This window comes from Siphateles boraxobius, unplaced genomic scaffold (assembly GCF_051911475.1).
Source record: "Siphateles boraxobius isolate OS27281-9 unplaced genomic scaffold, OSU_SipBor_1 513, whole genome shotgun sequence".
In the NCBI taxonomy this organism is placed as follows: domain Eukaryota; kingdom Metazoa; phylum Chordata; class Actinopteri; order Cypriniformes; family Leuciscidae; genus Siphateles; species Siphateles boraxobius.
In genome coordinates, this window is record NW_027509157.1 from 1 (window position 1) to 16,187 (window position 16,187).

Genomic DNA, 16,187 nt, shown 5'->3' on the forward strand with positions numbered 1-16,187 from the left:
TATGATGGATAGATGCACTTTTATCATGATAGATGCACTTTTATGATGGATAGATGCACTTTTATGATGGATAGATGCCCTTTTATGATGGATAGATGCACTTTTATCATGGATAGATGCACTTTTATGATGGACAGATGCACTTTTATCATGGATAGATGCACTTTTATGATGGATAGATGCACTTTTATGATGGATAGATGCACTTTTATGATGGATAGATGCACTTTTATCATGATAGATGCACTTTTATGATGGATAGATGCACTTTTATCATGATAGATGCCCTTTTATGATGGATAGATGCACTATTATGATGGATAGATGCATTTTATGATGGATAGATGCACTATTATCATGGATAGATGCACTTTTATGATGGATAGATGCACTTTTATGATGGATAGATGCACTTTTATGATGGATAGATACACTTTTATGATGATAGATGCACTTTTACGATGGATAGATGCACTTTTATGATGGATAGATGCACCTTTATGATGGATAGATGCATTTTATCATGGATAGATGCACTTTTATCATGGATAGATGCATTTTATCATGGATAGATGCACTTTTATGATGGATAGATGCACTTTTATGATGATAGATGCACTTTTATCATGGATAGATGCACTTTTATGATGGATAGATGCACTTTTATGATGGATAGATGCACTTTTATGATGGATAGATGCACTTTTATGATGGATAGATGCATTTTATCATGGATAGATGCACTTTTATGATGGATAGATGCACTTTTATGATGATAGATGCACTTTTATGATGGATAGATGCACTTTTATCATGATAGATGCACTTTTATGATGGATAGATGCACTTTTATCATGATAGATGCACTTTTATGATGGATAGATGCACTTTTATCATGATAGATGCACTTTTATGATGGATAGATGCACTTTTATGATGGATAGATGCACTTTTATGATGGACAGATGCACTTTTATGATGGATAGATGCATTTTTATCATGGATAGATGCACTTTTATGATGATAGATGCACTTTTATGATGGATAGATGCACTTTTATCATGATAGATGCACTTTTATGATGGATAGATGCACTTTTATGATGGATAGATGCCCTTTTATGATGGATAGATGCACTTTTATCATGGATAGATGCACTTTTATGATGGACAGATGCACTTTTATCATGGATAGATGCACTTTTATGATGGATAGATGCACTTTTATGATGATAGATGCACTTTTATGATGGATAGATGCACTTTTATCATGATAGATGCACTTTTATGATGGATAGATGCACTTTTATCATGATAGATGCACTTTTATGATGGATAGATGCACTTTTATCATGATAGATGCACTTTTATGATGGATAGATGCACTTTTATGATGGATAGATGCACTTTTATGATGGACAGATGCACTTTTATGATGGATAGATGCATTTTTATCATGGATAGATGCACTTTTATGATGATAGATGCACTTTTATGATGGATAGATGCACTTTTATCATGATAGATGCACTTTTATGATGGATAGATGCACTTTTATGATGGATAGATGCCCTTTTATGATGGATAGATGCACTTTTATCATGGATAGATGCACTTTTATGATGGACAGATGCACTTTTATCATGGATAGATGCACTTTTATGATGGATAGATGCACTTTTATGATGGATAGATGCACTTTTATGATGGATAGATGCACTTTTATCATGATAGATGCACTTTTATGATGGATAGATGCACTTTTATCATGATAGATGCCCTTTTATGATGGATAGATGCACTATTATGATGGATAGATGCATTTTATGATGGATAGATGCACTATTATCATGGATAGATGCACTTTTATGATGGATAGATGCACTTTTATCATGGATAGATGCACTTTTATGATGGATAGATGCACTTTTATCATGATAGATGCCCTTTTATGATGGATAGATGCACTTTTATCATGATAGATGCCCTTTTATGATGGATAGATGCACTTTTATGATGGATAGATGCACTTTTATGATGGATAGATGCACTTTTATGATGGATAGATGCACTTTTATGATTGATAGATGCACTTTTATGATGGATAGATGCACTTTTATCATGGATAGATGCACTTTTATGATGATAGATGCACTTTTATCATGATAGATGCACTTTATGATGGATAGATGCACTTTTATGATGGATAGATGCACTTTTATCATGATAGATGCCCTTTTATGATGGATAGATGCACTTTTATGATGGATAGATGCACTTTTATGATTGATAGATGCACTTTTAAGATGGATAGATGCACTTTTATGATGGATAGATGCACTTTTATGATTGATAGATGCACTTTTATGATGGATAGATGCACTTTTATGATGGATAGATGCACTTTTATGGTGGACAGATGCACTTTTATGATGGATAGATGCATTTTATCATGGATAGATGCACTTTTATCATGGATAGATGCACTTTTATGATGGACAGATGCACTTTTATGATGGATAGATGCATTTTATCATGGATAGATGCACTTTTATCATGGATAGATGCACTTTTATGATGGACAGATGCACTTTTATGATGGATAGATGCACTTTTATGATGGATAGATGCACTTTTATGATGGACAGATGCACTTTTATGATGGATAGATGCACTTTTATGATGGACAGATGCACTTTTATGATGGATAGATGCACTTTTATGATGGATAGATGCACTTTTATCATGGATAGATGCACTTTTATGATGGACAGATGCACTTTTATGATGGATAGATGCACTTTTATGATGGATAGATGCACTTTTATGATGGACAGATGCACTTTTATGATGGATAGATGCACTTTTATGATGGATAGATGCACTTTTATGATGGACAGATGCACTTTTATGATGGATAGATGCACTTTTATGATGGATAGATGCACTTTTATGATGGACAGATGCACTTTTATGATGGATAGATGCACTTTTATGATGGACAGATGCACTTTTATGATGGACAGATGCACTTTTATGATGGATAGATGCACTTTTATGATGGATAGATGCACTTTTATGATGGACAGATGCACTTTTATGATGGATAGATGCACTTTTATGATGGATAGATGCACTTTTATGATGGATAGATGCACTTTTATCATGGATAGATGCACTTTTATCATGGATAGATGCACTTTTATGATGGACAGATGCACTTTTATGATGGATAGATGCACTTTTATGATGGATAGATGCACTTTTATGATGGACAGATGCACTTTTATGATGGATAGATGCACTTTTATGATGGACAGATGCACTTTTATCATGGATAGATGCACTTTTATGATGGATAGATGCACTTTTATGATGGATAGATGCACTTTTATCATGATAGATGCACTTTTATGATGGATAGATGCACTTTTATCATGATAGATGCACTTTTATGATGGATAGATGCACTTTTATGATGGATAGATGCACTTTTATCATGATAGATGCACTTTTATCATGGATAGATGCACTTTTATGATGGATAGATGCACTTTTATGATGGATAGATGCACTTTTAAGATGGACAGATGCACTTTTATGATGGATAGATGCATTTTATCATGGATAGATGCACTTTTATGTTGGATAGATGCACTTTTATGATGGATAGATGCATTTTATCATGATAGATGCAATTTTATGATGGATAGATGCACTTTTATCATGATAGATGCACTTTTATGATGGATAGATGCACTTTTATCATGATAGATGCACTTTTATGATGGATAGATGCACTTTTATCATGATAGATGCACTTTTATGATGGATAGATGCACTTTTATGATGGATAGATGCACTTTTAAGATGGACAGATGCACTTTTATGATGGATAGATGCATTTTATCATGGATAGATGCACTTTTATGATGGATAGATGCACTTTTATGATGGATAGATGCATTTTATCATGGATAGATGCACTTTTATGATGGATAGATGCACTTTTATGATGGATAGATGCACTTTTATGATGGATAGATGCATTTTATCATGGATAGATGCACTTTTATGATGGATAGATGCATTTTATCATGGATAGATGCACTTTTATGATGGATAGATGCACTTTTATCATGATAGATGCACTTTTATGATGGATAGATGCACTTTTATCATGATAGATGCACTTTTATGATGGATAGATGCACTTTTATGATGGATAGATGCACTTTTATGATGGACAGATGCACTTTTATGATGGATAGATGCATTTTATCATGGATAGATGCACTTTTATGATGGATAGATGCACTTTTATGATGGATAGATGCACTTTTATGATGGATAGATGCATTTTATCATGGATAGATGCACTTTTATGATGGATAGATGCACTTTTATGATTGATAGATGCACTTTTATCATGATAGATGCACTTTTACGATGGATAGATGCACTTTTATCATGATAGATAAACTTTTATGATGGATAGATGCACTTTTATCATGATAGATGCACTTTTATGATGGATATATGCATTTTATCATGGATAGATGCACTTTTATGATGGATAGATGCACTTTTATGATGGATAGATGCACTTTTATGATGGACAGATGCACTTTTATGATGGATAGATGCATTTTATCATGGATAGATGCACTTTTATGATGGATAGATGCACTTTTATGATGGATAGATGAAATTTTATGATGGATAGATGCACTTTTATGATGGATAGATGCACTTTTATCATGGATAGATGCACTTTTATCACGGATAGATGCACTTTTATGATGGACAGATGCACTTTTATCATGGATAGATGCACTTTTATGATGGATAGATGCACTTTTATGATGGACGGATGCACTTTTATGATGGATAGATGCATTTTATCATGGATAGATGCACTTTTATGATGGATAGATGCACTTTTTTGATGGATAGATGCACTTTTATGATGGATAGATGAAATTTTATGATGGATAGATGCACTTTTATGATGGATAGATGCACTTTTATGATGGATAGATGCATTTTATCATGGATAGATGCACTTTTATGATGGATAGATGCACTTTTATGATGGACAGATGCACTTTTATGATGGATAGATGCATTTTATCATGGATAGATGCACTTTTATGATGGATAGATGCACTTTTATGATGGATAGATGCACTTTTATGATGGACAGATGCACTTTTATGATGGATAGATGCACTTTTATGATGGATAGATGCATTTTATCATGGATAGATGCACTTTTATGATGGATAGATGTACTCTTATGATGGACAGATGCACTTTTATGATGGATAGATGCACTTTTATGATGGATAGATGCACTTTTATGATGGACAGATGCACTTTTATGATGGATAGATGCATTTTATCATGGATAGATGCACTTTTATGATGGATAGATGCACTTTTATGATGGATAGATGCACTTTTTTGATGGATAGATGCACTTTTATGATGGATAGATGGAATTTTATGATGGATAGATGCACTTTTATGATGGATAGATGCACTTTTATGATGGATAGATGTACTCTTATGATGGACAGATGCACTTTCATGATGGATAGATGCACTTTTATGATGGATAGATGCACTTTTATGATGGACAGATGCACTTTTATGATGGATAGATGCACTTTTATGATGGATAGATGCACTTTTATGATGGATAGATGCATTTTATCATGGATAGATGCACTTTTATGATGGATAGATGCACTTTTATGATGGATAGATGCACTTTTACGATGGACAGATGCACTTTTATGATGGATAGATGCACTTTTATGATGGATAGATGCACTTTTATGATGGATAGATGCATTTTATCATGGATAGATGCACTTTTATGATGGACAGATGCACTTTTATGATGGACAGATGCACTTTTATGATGGACAGATGCACTTTTATGATGGAGAGATGCACTTTTACGATGGACAGATGCACTTTTATGATGGATAGATGCATTTTATCATGGATAGATGCACTTTTATGATGGACAGATGCACTTTTATGATGGATAGATGCACTTTTATGATGGATAGATGCACTTTTACGATGGACAGATGCACTTTTATGAGGGATAGATGCACTTTTATGATGGATAGATGCATTTTATCATGGATAGATGCACTTTTATGATGGACAGATGCACTTTTATGATGGATAGATGCACTTTTATGATGGATAGATGCACTTTTACGATGGACAGATGCACTTTTATGAGGGATAGATGCACTTTTATGATGGATAGATGCACTTTATCATGGATAGATGCACTTTTATGATGGATAGATGCATTTTATCATGGACAGATGCACTTTTATGATGGATAGATGCACTTTTATGATGGACAGATGCACTTTTATGATGGATAGATGCATTTTATCATGGATAGATGCACTTTTATGATGGATAGATGCACTTTTATGATGGACAGATGCACTTTTATGATGGATAGATGCATTTTATCATGGATAGATGCACTTTTATGATGGATAGATGCACTTTTATGATGGACAGATGCACTTGTAACGCTAAGGTCAAAGGTCACACAAATAAATGAGGCGGGATCAATCACCATTTGCCAACAATTATATTCCCCTTAGCTCAAGTATACATTTTATCACCATACAACAAGCAAAACCTCATAAATGTGCACCAACTCAAAGTCCAGAGTTATCCCAATTGTCCATGGTCCATCACCATTGTAGGTGTTTAAGATGTTATAAGTACATCGTCCATGTTTGTTCGCCAAGGGTTAATTCCATGGAAAAAGTGTCTTTTGTTCAGAAGTCCAGATACACTTCCACGTTGAAGATAACAACAAGAGCTTGAACAAGTTGAGAACCCTCAATATCAAGCAGATACCAAAACCCTCTGGTCAAAATAAAACAAACAATATAACATGAGGTTCAGCAAGCAAAATACTTTTGCACAATATACCTTTGTTAATAATAAGGAAACAAATAAAATCAACTCACATTGAGAAGTTGAACACAAATGTTCCTCAACAGGGTTTTCCAAGCATGGAAAGAGCATGTGCTCTCAGCTAACAGGTATCCCTAACTCACACTTCCCTCTTCCTTTTACACTCTTGTGTAGAGATAAGGGCTCCCTAGTGCCCTCTAATGGCCTGGAGTAAAATTGCAACTCTCATTCACCATAGGAGACAGGTGACAGTTTACTAGAACTGTTACACACTTTTATGATGGATAGATGCATTTTATCATGGATAGATGCACTTTTATGATGGACAGATGCACTTTTATGATGGATAGATGCACTTTTATGATGGATAGATGCACTTTTATGATGGACAGATGCACTTTTATGATGGATAGATGCACTTTTATGATGGACAGATGCACTTTTATGATGGATAGATGCACTTTTATGATGGATAGATGCATTTTATCATGGATAGATGCACTTTTATCATGGATAGATGCACTTTTATGATGGATAGATGCACTTTTATGATGGACAGATGCACTTTTATCATGGATAGATGCACTTTTATGATGGATAGATGCATTTTATCAGGGATAGATGCACTTTTATCATGGATAGATGCACTTTTATCATGATAGATGCACTTTTATGATGGATAGATGCATTTTATCATGGATAGATGCACTTTTATGATGGACAGATGCACTTTTATGATGGATAGATAAATTTTATCATGGATAGATGCACTTTTATGATGGATAGATGCATTTTATCATGGATAGATGCACTTTTATGATGGACAGATGCACTTTTATGATGGATAGATGCACTTTTATGATGGACAGATGCACTTTTATGATGGATAGATGCACTTTTATGATGGACAGATGCACTTTTATGATGGATAGATGCACTTTTATGATGGATAGATGCATTTTATCATGGATAGATGCACTTTTATCATGGATAGATGCACTTTTATGATGGATAGATGCACTTTTATGATGGACAGATGCACTTTTATCATGGATAGATGCACTTTTATGATGGATAGATGCATTTTATCAGGGATAGATGCACTTTTATCATGGATAGATGCACTTTTATCATGATAGATGCACTTTTATGATGGATAGATGCATTTTATCATGGATAGATGCACTTTTATGATGGACAGATGCACTTTTATGATGGATAGATGCATTTTATCATGGATAGATGCACTTTTATGATGGATAGATGCATTTTATCATGGATATATGCACTTTTATGATGGATAGATGCATTTTATCATGATAGATGCACTTTTATGATGGATAGATGCACTTTTATGATGGACAGATGCACTTTTATGATGGATAGATGCACTTTTATGATGGACAGATGCACTTTTATGATGGATAGATGCACTTTTATGAGGGATAGATGCACTTTTATGATGGATAGATGCACTTTTATGATGGATATATGCATTTTATCATGGATAGATGCACTTTTATGATGGATAGATGCACTTTTATGATGGATAGATGCATTTTATCATGGATAGATGCACTTTTATGATGGATAGATGCACTTTTATGATGGATAGATGCATTTTATCATGGATAGATGCACTTTTATGATGGATAGATGCACTTTTATGATGGATAGATGCATTTTATCATGGATAGATGAACTTTTATGATGGATAGATGCACTTTTATGATGGACAGATGCACTTTTATGATGGATAGATGCACTTTTATGATGGATAGATGCACTTTTATGATGGACAGATGCACTTTTATCATGATAGATGCACTTTTATGATGGATAGATGCATTTTATCATGGATAGATGCACTTTTATGATGGATAGATGCACTTTTATGATGGACAGATGCACTTTTATCATGATAGATGCACTTTTATGATGGATAGATGCATTTTATCAAGATAGATGCACTTTTATGATGGATAGATGCACTTTTATGATGGATAGATGCACTTTTATGATGGACAGATGCACTTTTATGATTGATAGATGCACTTTTATGATGGATAGATGCACTTTTATGATGGATACATGCATTTTATCATGGATAGATGCACTTTTATGATGGATAGATGCACTTTTATGATGGACAGATTCACTTTTATGATGGATAGATGCATTTTATCATGGATAGATGCACTTTTATGATGGATAGATGCACTTTTATGATGGATAGATGCACTTTTATGATGGATAGATGCACTTTTATCATGGATAGATGCACTTTTATGATGGATAGATGCACTTTTATCATGATAGATGCACTTTTATGATGGATAGATGCACTTTTATGATGGATAGATGCACTTTTATCATGATAGATGCACTTTTATGATGGATAGATGCACTTTTATCATGATAGATGCACTTTTATGATGGATAGATGCACTTTTATGATGGATAGATGCACTTTTATGATGGACAGATGCACTTTTATGATGGATAGATGCATTTTATCATGGATAGATGCACTTTTATGATGGATAGATGCACTTTTATGATGGACAGATGCACTTTTATGATGGATAGATGCATTTTATCATGGATAGATGCACTTTTATGATGGACAGATGCACTTTTATCATGATAGATGCACTTTTATGATGGATAGATGCACTTTTATGATGGATAGATGCACTTTTATGATGGATAGATGCACTTTTATCATGGATAGATGCACTTTTATGATGGATAGATGCACTTTTATCATGATAGATGCACTTTTATGATGGATAGATGCACTTTTATGATGGATAGATGCACTTTTATCATGATAGATGCACTTTTATGATGGATAGATGCACTTTTATCATGATAGATGCACTTTTATGATGGATAGATGCACTTTTATGATGGATAGATGCACTTTTATGATGGACAGATGCACTTTTATGATGGATAGATGCATTTTATCATGGATAGATGCACTTTTATGATGGATAGATGCACTTTTATGATGGACAGATGCATTTTATCATAATTAGATGCACTTTTATCATGGATAGATGCACTTTTATCATGATAGATGCACTTTTATGATGGATAGATGCACTTTTATCATGATAGATGCACTTTTATGATGGATAGATGCATTTTATCATGGATAGATGCACTTTTATGATGGATAGATGCACTTTTATGATGGATAGATGCACTTTTATGATGGACAGATGCACTTTTATGATGGATAGATGCATTTTATCATGGATAGATGCACTTTTATGATGGATAGATGCACTTTTATGATGGATAGATGCATTATATCATGGATAGATGCACTTTTTATGATGGATAGATGCACTTTTATGATGGATAGATGCATTTTATCATGGATAGATGCACTTTTATGATGGATAGATGCACTTTTATGATGGATAGATGCACTTTTATCATGATAGATGCACTTTTATGATGGATAGATGCATTTTATCATGGATAGATGCACTTTTATGAGGGATAGATGCACTTTTATGATGGATAGATGCACTTTTATGATGGATAGATGCATTTTATCATGGATAGATGCACTTTTATGATGGATAGATGTACTTTTATGATGGACAGATGCACTTTTATGATGGATAGATGCACTTTTATGATGGATAGATGCACTTTTATCATGGATAGATGCACTTTTATGATGGATAGATGCACTTTTATGATGGATAGATGCATTTTATCATAATTTGATGCACTTTTATCATGGAAAGATGCACTTTTATCATGATAGATGCACTTTTATGATGGATAGATGCATTTTATCATGATAGATGCACTTTTATGATGGATAGATGCATTTTATCATGGATAGATGCACTTTTATGAGGGATAGATGCACTTTTATGATGGATAGATGCACTTTTATGATGGATAGATGCACTTTTATGATGGATAGATGCATTTTATCATGGATAGATGCACTTTTATGATGGATAGATGCACTTTTATGATGGATAGATGCACTTTTATGATGGACAGATGCACTTTTATCATGATAGATGCACTTTTATGATGGATAGATGCACTTTTATGATGGATAGATGCACTTTTATGATGGACAGATGCACTTTTATCATGATAGATGCACTTATGATGGATAGATGCATTTTATCATGATAGATGCACTTTTATGATGGATAGATGCACTTTTATGATGGATAGATGCACTTTTATCATGATAGATGCACTTTTATGATGGATAGATGCACTTTTATGATGGATAGATGCACTTTTATCATGATAGATGCACTTTTATGATGGATAGATGCACTTTTATCATGGATAGATGCACTTTTATGATGATAGATGCACTTTTATGATGGATAGATGCATTTTATCATGGATAGATGCACTTTTATGATGGATAGATGCACTTTTATCATGATAGATGCACTTTTATGATGGATGGATGCACTTTTATCATGGATAGATGCACTTTTATGATGGATAGATGCACTTTTATCATGGATAGATGCACTTTTATGATGGATAGATGCACTTTTATCATGGATAGATGCACTTTTATGATGGATAGATGCACTTTTATCATGATAGATGCACTTTTATGATGGATAGATGCACTTTTATCATGGATAGATGCACTTTTATCATGGATAGATGCACTTTTATGATGGATAGATGCACTTTTATGATGGATAGATGCACTTTTATGATGGATAGATGCACTTTTATCATGGATAGATGCACTTTTATCATGGATAGATGCACTTTTATCATGGATAGATGCACTTTTGTGACCCGCTCTGGCGAAATGAGTCGGAAGTCGCTACGTTCTATTTTGAGATATGGCCGCTTACAGTTATTAACATTGAAAATATAGATTTTTTTTTTTTTACCTTATATGAAAGAAAAGGTCTTCAAAATGAATCTCCCAAAGTTTCATCACCACAGTAATTGCGAAAATGCACTTAAATGGCAGTTTAAGTTGACTTGCAACTCTTAATCTCACAAAGAATATCTCGAATAACGCTGTTTTAACAGCCGGCTCAACCGAGGATTTCGCACAAGGATTTTCCTATGTTTTGGTATTCCCTGAAACGTCATGATCTCAGTTATCCAAATATGGTGTGAAAACGTCAGTCCCTTAACCTATCAAAATGTTCAGAGTCTCCTCAGTTGCCAATAGGAAGCCCTGTTTACAGCCTTGTGCAACGCGATTGGTCCACCTACCATGCTGTCAGATTTTCTCCAAAATATCTCCTTAAAAAGTTTGCGTTTCACTTAATACTTTGTATTCAACCTTGTCATTTTTATAGTGTAGTGTGCCATACCGTGTGTTTAATGTTTAGGGTAATGTCGTCTAAAGAAAGTGAAATAGCTAAAGCATTAAACTCCGTTGACGCCTCCAATTTGCGCTCTGCTGCTGGCCAGAAAGACTGGATAAAGCTGGTGAATGACTACTTTGGATGTAGTGATGTGCCATCTGATGACACTGACGGCGATGAAGACAGTGAAGACAGTGACTTTGACTCACAACCGACTTTGGAGCCTGCTACCCATACTGGCGACGACAACGACGTCGACGACAACATTGAGGACTTCTCGAGCGAGCAGCCTGTCACTGACATAGGCGATGTGGAGAGGGTTATGTCCACCTGTGAAGCAGTGTGTGTGGGTACGGTGAATGAAAACCGAGAAGATGAGATCACAAAAATTTGTGCGTTTTCTTGCAAAGGTTGTAAACTAAACAATGGGCAAGAGTGTTTTAAATCTTTCGAGGAGGACTTCGTTTTCGACCTTCGATTATCCATGGCGTCTCTTTCTGAATACGAGAAAGACCTAATTCTTCTGGGGAAGATCAGCTGTCACTTCCAGAATGATAAATTCACGTGTTCGACGAAGAAAATCCAGCGAGAGCGTCAACATCAAAGGTCGGAATATTACTTGGATGGAAAAAGAATTTGCCGTGAAACATTCAAGTTCCTACATTGGTAAGTAGGCCTAGCTTTACAACCATTACACTTATGCGACTGACCAGAAGTATGTTCTTGATTTTACTGACAGTAGCTTACGTGATGTTCCCGTTAAATTTCAGCATCAGCCAGAATAAACTGACAGCTCTGCTGAAACATTACAAGGAACACGGCTTGAGCCCACGAGTTAAAATGTCTGGAGGTCGCCAGAGAAGAGATCAGAGACTGCTCACACATGACGACATCTGCCGTGTTGTTTCGTTCATCGTGAACTTCGCAGAGCTTCACGCATTGGTTCTCCCTGGTCGCATTCCCGGGTATAAACGTTTTGATGTGAAGTTGCTGCCATCTCATCACACCAAGGCGACAGTTTTCCGTGCTTATGAAAGCGCAATTAAGGCAAGAGGTAGGTGTTATCCAATGTCGTAGTGGTACAATAAGAGGGGGGTAAATGTAGTAGGCTATGCAGAATCAGATGTTTAAAAAGACATGCAGAACATGTTTGATGATGGAAGCTTATTGCTGTGATATTAATCCTGTAAGGCCTGTATACTTGTAAACTTACTCTTAATCATAGTCTGATGGTTTCCAGGACTTAGCGGGTTCAATCTTAAATCAGGATCCAAGTGGGATTTGGCAATGTTAATAGTTGCATTTGAAATTATGTAAATAAGCCTACACTGCAAATAAGCCTATGCTGAAAAAACATAAGAAGATCTACCTTTACTGATTACAACAGCATTAAAAAAAACTGAGATGTTGAAAACAGTGCATTGATACAGAAATTAAGCAAGCCTTTCCCTACTTTGTTTTATCAGAACATCGTGTGGTGAGTCTTGTGACCTTTCGACGCCTGTGGAAGACCCTGGTGCCCTACATTGTGCGTACAAAGCCAATGACTGACTTGTGTTGGCAATGCCAAAAGAACAACTCCATCATTTACAAGTCCGCTAACCTGACTGAGGCAGAGAAATCCAGTCGCTGCAGAAAACAGGAGGATCACCTTGTGAAAGTCACCCTAGAACGTTCACTCTATCAAGAGATGGTCCAGAAAGCTAGGGATACCGTGAAAAACAATGCCATTCATGAACTCTGCCCATGTGATCCATGCTCCCAAGACATCATGATGCATTATTCCTTCGATTATGCACAGCAGGTGCATTATCCCTCTGACCCTCTTCAGCCTGGTCCCATGTATTTTTTGACACCCCGCAAGTGTGGCTTGTTTGGCATCAACTGTGAGGCCATTCCCAGACAAGTGAATTACCTTATTGATGAATGTGTATGCACCACAAAAGGAGCGAATGCTGTGGTGTCATTCATTGACCACTTTTTCAAGCATTATGGCATGGGTGAAAAGGATGTGGAGCTGCATTGTGACAACTGTACAGGACAAAACAAGAACAACACTGTGCTGCAATACCTGCTGTGGAGAGTGCTTCATGGTTTGCATGAAACAATCACATTAAATTTTCTCATAGCAGGACATACAAAGTTTGCACCAGATTGGGCATTCGGGCTGGTAAAACAAACGTATCGCAGGAAGATGGTTTCCTGTCTGAATGACATTGTAGATGCTGTTAGAAGTAGCACACAGACTGGAGTCAACATCGCACAACTTGTCGGGGGAGAAGATGGGAAAGTCGTTGTGAATCAGCGTGACTGGAAGTCATTCCTCAAGCCATTCTTCCGACCTCTCCCTGGTATAACCAAACACCAGCATTACAGGTATGTAGATTACATCAATAACGTGCTGATATATGTAGGTAATTGTTAAAGTGTGTGCGTGTGTGTGTGTGTGTGTGTGTGTGTGTGTGTGTGTGTGTGTGTGTGTGTGTGTGTGTGTGTGTGTTTGTAAGAATGGAGGATTTACTCTTTTTTTTTCTCAATCTTCTGTATTTTCAGAATGAGCAAAGACTATCCTGGCTAGGTGTTCTACAAGGAATTTGCCAATTCTGAGGAACGTGGAATATGTCTGCTCAAAGAGGATGCACCACCAATGCAGAGACCCCCTGCTGTCAAGCCTCCTGGTTTGGATTTGAAACGTCAGGACTATCTTTACCAACACATTTGTGAGTTTTGCACTGACAATACAAAGGACATTACATGCCCAAAACCAGCTGGGGAGGTGAGCTGTTTCACTGAGAAAGAAATATGATTTCTGTGTTTATGCCACACACACTCTCTCACTAACTCACTGACTCTCTCTCAGTCTCCCTCTCTCTCTCTCTCTCTCTCTCTCTATGTAGATACATGTATATAGTCAATGTCTCTCTGCCACACACACACACACAGACACACACACACACACACTGAACAGTCACTCACTGACGTTTTGCCACTCTCTCAAAGGCTTTAAAGCGAAAAAATGTAGTATGTCTGTACTGACTCTCTCTCAGTCTCCCTCTCTCTCTCTCTCTCTCTCTATGTAGATACATGTATATATAGTCAACGTCTCTCTGCCACACACACACACACACACACACTGACATTTTGCCACTGTCTCAAAGGCTTTAAAGCAAAAATTTAGTATGTCTGTACGGACTCTCTCTCAGTCACTCTTTCTCTCAGTCTCCCTTTCTCTCTCTCTCTCTCTCTCACACACACACACACACACACACACACACACACACACACACACACACACACACACACACACACACACACAGACACACACACACACACACGCACACACACACACACACACACACACACACACACACACACACACACACACACACACACACACACACACACACACACACACACACACGCACACACACACACACACACACACACACACACACACACTGACATTGTGGCACTGTCTCAAAGGCTTGAAAGCGAAAATATTGTCTGTTTGTAAAATCTTTGGAGGTATTCATCAATGTTCCTGTTACACATCCAGAATACTGTATTTCAGTGTATTTTAGCTACACTACTGTAGCTAAAATGTCTGTATGTTTGTATGTGATATTTGATCTGCTTATGTTTTTATTGTCCTTTTTAATATATATATCTGTTCTGTCTTTTGTGGTTTTGGACATGAGTCTGTCAAATCAGCTGAATTGAATTGTATTGAATTTAAATGAATTGAATCTCTGTAAAAAGCGCCTTAAATTATTATTGAATTATTTGATAAATATTGAATAATATGTAATAAATATTTTTAAATAATTGATGTTTCAGTCTGATTTAATAGTTTTTTTTAAGTATCTAAATGCCT

At 35.8% G+C, this 16,187-nt stretch overlaps 1 long non-coding RNA gene across 1 annotated transcript; it reads right to left on the reverse strand.

The window, feature by feature from the left end:
- Positions 1-6,754: 6,754 nt before the first annotated feature.
- On the reverse strand, positions 6,755-7,227 carry LOC143713515 (uncharacterized). The gene is made up of 2 exons (XR_013195103.1): positions 7,022-7,227; positions 6,755-6,917 (listed from the first exon to the last, which is right to left on the reverse strand). It is a non-coding gene; the product is annotated as an uncharacterized LOC143713515 (long non-coding RNA).
- Positions 7,228-16,187: the final 8,960 nt, after the last annotated feature.